Consider the following 8,566-nt stretch of genomic DNA (forward strand, 5'->3'; position numbering starts at 1 on the left):
CTGCTGCACTGTTGTGTTATTTTCGCCTATTTTCTTATAATTTAGATATTACGTAATACGTAAAGGTATGAATTATTAGAATACAAAATACGGAATACACAAAACGGAAGAAAATTCGTTCTTTCTCATTGAAATCCGCCTAGTAATCTTTCGAACCCCACAGTGCCGTACCGCTGTCCCAAGTGCAGTGAGATACCACCTTACGGTACACTTAACTTTAGCAACATTAAAGCACGCAGTCATATTCCTTTAGAAACAGCATCCAGGTCATAGAATGGAGCCTCCCTGACCATATTTGCCGCTGTCGCACTTACTCCTCAACACTTACACTAGTCATTTGCATGAAACCCAGAACACGTTTCTACTGCGCACGTCTCAGCTCAGAGATAATGTCCAAACGCACTTCTTCGTGCTGACGCCGACAACACTACTCATCTAAAACGTTCCTGGATCGTAGATAAGTCAAGACAGAAATGCACGGAGCAAACTGCACGACCTGCAAAAAGACGTCTGATTGCTTCTAGAATGTAATAAGTAAGCGGTCGAAGCTTCGAGACCTCCGGTATGCCTCCCGCACGTTGGATACATGTATTTCTCCTGCGGTAACTAACAACGTGTGCTACCAGTTGCAGCCACTGCGCCGGCAAGGTATGTTTTTTTGTGTGTGCAGAACTACGAGGATAGAGTAGTGGGATCGGGAAAAATGTGTACATTTTTGATGAATGCTTTTATCAATTGTATTTCAGACTGGACCAATTTTGACTGATTTTGGATGTGTGCATTTTCGGACAACAGGCTTTCGGACAATTGCTACTGCTGTTCTTTGCTTAACTCATAGACTTGGAAGGTTGGGCATTCTGGCAATGTCTTTGGAGCTTGTTGGATGTCTATCGTTTTCTTACTCTTTTTTTCTGTACATTATGGTGCTGTTTTGCCATTAAGATATCTCTGATTAACTTAAAGCTATGTAGCCTCCAGTTTTTCAACACGCAATATTTGGGGGAATCTTTTCGTCTAGTATATCAGTGACAATGTAGTTCGCATATCATTATTCAAAAAATGATATGAATCAAATAAGAGTCATAAAATCTTTTTTGTACCGTACAAAGAGTACTATCGCAAAGAGACGGAGACTTTGAGTCGGTCTCTGTCTTTGACAAACTCGACTGTCATTTTTTTCGGAGCTCATAGATTTTCCTGCGGCTTCAGAGCGATTTGCGTCGATATTGATGTGTAGAAGGTGTGCTTTAGCCTTTCAAAGACGATAACTTTGACAAGGCAGGCTTCTCTCTCTTGTGGATCAAATTGTCCTTTTGGAATAGAGGCGCTTCTTCTGATTGATATACGTGTTCATGATTGTTCGCATGGAATATAACCTACCAAAACAGAAGACGCACATGTTCATCCGTAAAGGCAGGCTCTCAATACACTTGGGGGCACCGGTGTGGCACTGCGAGGGTCGTTCACTGCGGCACTGCTGTGTTCGTTTTGCGATTTTTCATAATTTAGATATTGCGTAATACGTAAAAGTATGACTTAGAAGACATTCAAGAAAATACACAAAACGAAATAAAATTCGTTCCTTATCTCTGAAATTCGTTGAGTCATCTATGAACCCCGCAGTGCCTCACCTATGCCCTCAAGTGCAGTGAGAGTCCACCCCAACATCTTGTTGATTCATTTGTATTAAAGGTGTGATTTATGGCTTTAATTTTGTAAGACGATTGGCGCATTGAGCAAATTGCTCACTTCGAATTTTCGGTCGCACATCCGTCGACTTTCGTCAGGAGTGGTGCTTCAATCACTCTAAGCAATTGTTATGTTGACTGACAGTTAAAAACTTCAATATGGATTATACCAACACAGATGAGCTTTCATGCGAAGATAATTTAGATTGGTACTCCGCGAAATCAAATCTTAAAACAGGTCTTAAATCATGCGCGAAATCAAATGCATGCGTAAAGGTGCGTTTTTGGTCATGAAATGTATGCGTAAAGGTGCGTTTTTGGTCATGAAAAGAATGAATTATAAATGATTTACGAATGCTTTACGTATGTTTTACGAGTGCTTAACGTTAAGATTTCATCTAGCGTTAGGTTCACCAATCAACAACAAATAAATCTTCATTCTTTACAGCGGTGTCGTAATGGGAACCTCAAAGATCACGTTTACAGTGTACATAATCCACAAAACTGCGGCAGGGACATTTATATAAAGGCAGGTATTAGATAGAATACAGTCTGTCTCTGTCAGAGCGGGCACTGGAGGTCCATTTGAGTGCGTTGGGGAAAATTATAGCAATATGTTAGGCCACGGCAGGTATATTTTATGGTGGCATCCTCTGCATATTCCAAATTCAATGAGGGGTTTGAAAATGAATTTAGAGGGGTTAAACGAAGAGGATGGCTGTTTTTCTAAGATGGACACCATATATAAACATTGTAACAAGAATCGAAGCGACAAAACATGGTATTAGAGTCTTTCATTTCTGGACATTAGAGGTGCTCAAGGTGATGTCTGGTGTGATGTTTACATATTCCTCACTAGTGTACCTTCTACAAGTAAAGGCTACCACATTATATATTTTACCATTTTGTTACTTTCTCGTCATGTTGTAGCTCTTTTTTCATAATAATGGCAAAATTAATGAGCGCCCAGATGCCATCCATAAAATTTACCTGTTGTGGCCTTACATGAGATCCGCGTAATGAAGTCAACTAAGGGACCGTACCGCTTTTTCTCGCGCGTAATAAAAGATCATACCTACCAGATAATTAGTCTCAAAAGGATCAGTAAGGATAGGCTGGAATATCAGGGTAGGCATTGCAATCTCGTAGAATCGGTGACACCAACAGAGACTTCCTAAAGCAATTCAATCTCTACAACTGGATAAAAAACGGAGATTTTCTTCCGGACGTTTCGAGTGACATCCATCACTCTTCTTCAACGTTATTAGAATGAACCTGCAAAACAATTCAATACAAGTTCAGCTAGAAAGTACAGCCTTTTTTCTAGTTAGCTGTACCCGTATTGAATTGTTCTGTCAGTTCATTCTAGTGAAGCTGAAGAAGAGTGATGGATGTCACTCAAAACGCCAGGAACGAAATCTCCGTTTTTGACAATTGTAGACATTTAATTGTAATTGGATATTGTTAGCCAGCTGGATGTCTAACATTCACAAAAAGCAAATACTCCGTTCTGGATCTAGATACAGGAAGAATCGTATATTCTGCTAGACCGCAATCTTGAACTTCGCATCATAACGTAATCTTTATATATATATATATAGCCGTACACATGAGACAACCCGTTATGAATTGAACACAGTACTCTACCTGACTTCATAAATGATACACGGGATACGATTAATATGAATTTTGAAAAGTAGTACTCCCGCAGCGGCATTTTCGATAATGACAAGAAGGAGTAGATATGAAATCATATTCGTGTCGTTTATAATGCGATTAATCTAGCCGTTCCTATTCGTTTAGCAATTTTTATTTAGTTCTGGATCTGTTCCCTATATATTTTCTTTATTGTCGTGATGAGATCTTGCTTGCAATGGGTTTTAGCATATCAATTTGAGTGTATTCCTTGTAATGGATGCGTGTGACAGATGGTATGCTAGCAAAACAAGAATTTATGCCTTAATCAACACAGTAATTCAGTGATCCATTTATCATATTATTCACTTAAAGCTTCATGAATGACAAATAGATACCTCACTGTTAGTGAAAGACATTTGCTAAAAGTCGCCAACAATTCGTCGATCCGTCGCCTAAAATGGCGAATGCTTTTTGAAAATCGCAAAATAGCTCAAATGGGTGTGAGCCAACAAACGGTCAGAGCAAGTCTCCTTTTTTTATGAATATTAATTATCATTGTTTAATTTTTTAGCGGCAACACCGCGATTTTTAATGAAGGCAAAACACAAAACATACCAAAATGATTCATGCATGCCTTGTGCATATTTATATATTGGCATAAATTTTCCGCAAACAACCCGACCGGGCCAAAGCTAGGTAGGGAAAGTTACTTTCCAAGCAGAGGTTAGGATTCGGTTATTTTCTCAACGTTTTATCGGGCTTTTGTATTGTATCTTGCGGCGTACTTCAAGAAAAATGACAAAATAGAAAGCCCGATAAAAACGACTACAAAAATGTTCAAAACAACCGGAGCCTAACCTCTGCTTGGAGTGTAACATAGGCCTTCATATAGTGTCTACATCTTTGCCTTTGTTTGCATATGTTTGACAGTCACGGCGTTATTCAACTGATGTTTATGATGTTGCAAGATGCCACCATGTACGAAGGGGTCAGGGACATATGAAAACGTATTCTAGAGCATCACTCTACGTGATTGTGCTATTTGACAGACTGATATTAATGAGGTTGCTTGTCACAATATACCTGGGGGGGGGGGGGGCAAATAGGTTAACATATTCTACAATATAAAATCATACAATTACTAGTTTGACAGACTGATCTTAATGATACTGTAGGTTGTCACCGTATACCTAGGGGTGAAACAGATATTAGGGTAGATTCCGATATTGTATTTTACTGTATAAACCCATGTAATTGCATGTTTGGCAGTCTGATTTTAATGATGCTCTAGGTTGTCACCGTATACCTAGGGGTGAAACAGAAACGTTAACGCATCCTACAGCACAAACTCATAAGATTGTATGTTCGGCAGAACTTAATGATGCTCTAAGTTGTCACCGAATACCTAGAGGTGAAGTAGATTAAAGTTTAACGGTTAACGTATTCTACAGTATAATTCATGCGATTGCATTTTTGACAGTCTGCTTTTAATGATATTAAAGATGGTTGCCGTATATCTAGAGGTGAAACAGATAGAATGACGTATTCTACTGTAGGTTTCATTATATACCTAGGGGTGAAACAGATATGATAATCTTTTCTACACTGTAAACACCCATGTGATTTTATGTTTGACAGTATGGTTTTAATGATGGTGTAGGTTGTCATCTTATACCTTGGGGTGATGGTGATAGGGTGAAGATAATCGAGATATCTAAATTCAGATCAACACTTTGGGGGACAGATGACCCTACGGTCATTCACACCCTTCTATAAAAATTATATGACCGTCATTTATCATGAATTACAAAAAAAAAAACATTTTGCTAAACGTTTAAAGGTTTAAACCTTTAAAGTTACAAGTAACTCCACATCTTAAGAATGATGTTTTTCTAGCATGTATTTTAAAAAGTGCTCTCTCTCTGTTTACCCAATGATTTCGAAAACCAAGCGTAGAATATTACATGTAAAACAAGGTCACACACGATGGGGCCAAGAAATAACCTTGACTTTTGCCTTTTCAACTACTAGTCAAAGCCCCATAAACACAGACATAAAAACATACACACAGACAGACACACCTAAAACAGTACCTCCATTTTTCATGGAGGTAAAGGACAAAAACCATCGCTGCACTTTAATTGCATGCTTCGTCTGACGGTAAAAACGTGAAAGATAAAGTGTTTACCCATGCAAACTGAGGGTACAGTGAGAAAAAGTAATCCCCTAAGCCCCAGGCACTACATGGATGATGCAAGTGGTACCCTTGCGAATTTTGCCGCTAAACCGCTGATCCTCTACACCGGCAAATTCATCCTTTGAATAATCTACCCTTCGGGCAAGGGACGAACCTGAGAAAAATGGTGGAAGTTGTGTATAAATGTACAGTGGCAAGCTCTCTCCATAGCATCCAGCCGATAACAAATATATCTCAAGAAACTGAAGTTTTGACATTTCTGTTCTGTCAACATTTTGTATCTTGAGACCTTCTACACCGGCAAACTCACCTTTGAATAATCTACCCTTCGGGCAAGGGACGGACGCAGAAAAATTGTGGAAGTGATGTATAAATGTACAGCGGCAAAACCTTCCCCTGCGAATACGTAGCATCCGGCTGATAACAAATATTCCGCAAGAAATCGAGGTTTAGAGAGCTTTGGACATTTTGGGTTTCTCACATGTATTTTGTGTCTTGAGACTTTCTGCAAGCCGAGCAATGCCACATTTAAGTATTTTACCCTTTGCTGTGGTTTTAGGCCTAGGTAAGGGAGAAACGGAGAAAATTGGTAAAAGCAACAGAATTATAAAGATCCTGCTAAATGTCAAAAATATTCCTGAATAAATGTATGGTTACACATTTAAGTTTGCTAGATATTTGTAACCCAACATTGTGTACACCGGGTAATATGTCTTTTACGTATGTTACCCTTTGAGCAAGAGACAGATCGAGTACAATGGTAGAATCTGCACATACATGTAGGTCTCCTTCTATACCCAGAATCATGCTTATAACATATCTTTTAATCAACAGTTATAATTAGACATTTGAGTGATGTTTTCGCACACCTTGTATCTTGAGATCTTCCACATTCAAACTAGACTCTTTAGGCATTAGACAGAACAAGAATGATAATTGTAGAAGGAAAATACAGCTTATCCAGTTAATCTCTTAGAAAGTAAACGGTCCAATTCACTAAAAAAAGGCACTAGTAGAGCCAAATCTACACTAATCACTCTCTGCCTCAATAGCTGTCTACCACTTAAAATGACGAACACAGGTCTACCACTCGATATATCTTGAGCTTGAACTATATTACTATAATGAGCCGCTCGCTATGGACCCAGATTTGAAGCTTTTCGAAAATTCATGACGACCTTAGCAGCTGCCTAGGCAGACTCATGTAATGACTTGTCTCATCGTCAATAAATTCAAAGTCATTCTACAATCATGCTCGTCATATCCACAAAAACAAACATACAAACGTTACCAGAAACTGAAGGTGCACTCTCACTGCTTTTGCGTCAAGCTTGTGTTCACTGTTATTTTTTCATTTTCTTACAATTCAGATATTGCGTAATACGTGAAAGTATGAATTAGAGGACAATAAAATACACAAAAGGGAAGAACATTCGATCTTTATCCCTGAAATTAGTTGAGTATCTTTGAAACCCCGCAGTGATGCAAGCTTGACGCAAGTGTAGTGAGAGTGCGCCTTAAGCGGTTCTATGCCGAATCTCAACCGAAGATGCACTGTCGAAGAAAAATGCGCTGAGATCAATTTTGACCTACAGGTCCATTAAATCATTATAATGATAAATGCATGATGTACACTTTTAAAAGTCAGTACGCTTAGATAGAGCTACACAATCAAAGGGTCATCTTTTCCAAAGCAAGACAAATTACACCTTAATCTACATAATGACATAATCACTCACTTTCCCTCTTTGCGTGACCTACGGTTACACACCTTGCCCCCACAATTTATCATCTTGTCGTGCCCTTAATAAAGGTGTGAATAGGTAGCTTGCTTATCTAACGAACCTGACTATTTCAGCTTCATTATTTCACTATATTACAAGAGCATGATACAATCGGGTTGAATATCGTTGTGACAGGATATGTACATGTATACAACACAGACTCCCTAGCACTATTCCATGAATCATTTTTACACAGCAACATTTGAACTGGCACAGACTTCCAATTCTACAAGTATCACCATTTTGCCTTGCATCATGCTATTTTGGATGCGGGGACACACACACAGACACACACACACACACACAGACACACACACACACAAACACACACACACACACACACACACACACACTAAGACAAGCACACAAACACACTGATCGAAAATAAAGGTAGGGTTTCTATTTGCTTGAATTTCAAATCGTCATAAAATAAAGTGATTGACTTTACGATCTATGAATATCTGTTGCCTTTAACTTTTCTTCTATTGTTTTATTCGTATGACTTTTGTTAAACTAAGCTGGTCAGCTTTTACATTTTAGCTTTGTCTGCTTCTCTCTAAAAAATGCATGCCTTTGTAAGGAATGCTCCTATTTTGCTTCTCTCGTATCAAAGTTTTCGCGCTCGTCCTTTTACTTTTGATCCCCTTCTCTGTAAAACCATAATTGGATCCGTGCAAGGCAGTGTATGATCCAATTTTTGAAATCTTCAACAAATTGATTGATCTAAAGATGACTGGAATATAATTTGAAAGACTTCATCTATCTTTATAAGCCCATATTGTTATTAGCTTTATATTGATGATAAGGTAGTTACGGCACGGAAATACTAGCAACAACACAGCCAGCCATAACATAATGAAAATATAAGATATTGGTGAGGAATACAAATGAAATGAATAAAACCTCCTTGCAAAATAAGAAACATGTATTCATCAAATTGGAGCAATATAACCACTCTATAATCATTTATAAAACAACTGCCATGATCGAAACTTTAATAAAAGCATCTGATTACCTTGGCCTCAATACGTCGCACTTAGTTAGAAAAACCATCCGTTTGAATAGTGTTAGTACTAACTGAAAGTCGTATTGGGAAGGTAAAATTGGATTCACTGCTCGGTATACATTATAATGGGAATAATTTGTGCCAATAATGAGAAAGGTAGGTGTCAATGCAAAGGACTTCAAGTCCGTCAGGGCTAAAGCAACGTATTTATCAATGAAGAATGACCACATTCGTGGAAGTAAACCTTTTCAAA

At 38.4% G+C, this 8,566-nt stretch overlaps 1 protein-coding gene across 1 annotated transcript in view; it reads left to right on the plus strand.

Annotated features, from left to right (window-relative positions):
* Positions 1-380: 380 nt before the first annotated feature.
* Positions 381-8,566, plus strand: part of LOC118405050 (glutamate receptor ionotropic, delta-1-like) — a 68,149-nt gene continuing 59,963 nt past the window's right edge. Inside the window, exon 1 of the mRNA XM_035804450.1 lies at positions 381-648. The gene's annotated coding sequence lies outside the window, so the exon portion shown is untranslated. The remainder of the gene's footprint in view (positions 649-8,566) is intronic.

This window comes from Branchiostoma floridae, chromosome 17 (assembly GCF_000003815.2).
Source record: "Branchiostoma floridae strain S238N-H82 chromosome 17, Bfl_VNyyK, whole genome shotgun sequence".
NCBI lineage: Eukaryota > Metazoa > Chordata > Leptocardii > Amphioxiformes > Branchiostomatidae > Branchiostoma > Branchiostoma floridae.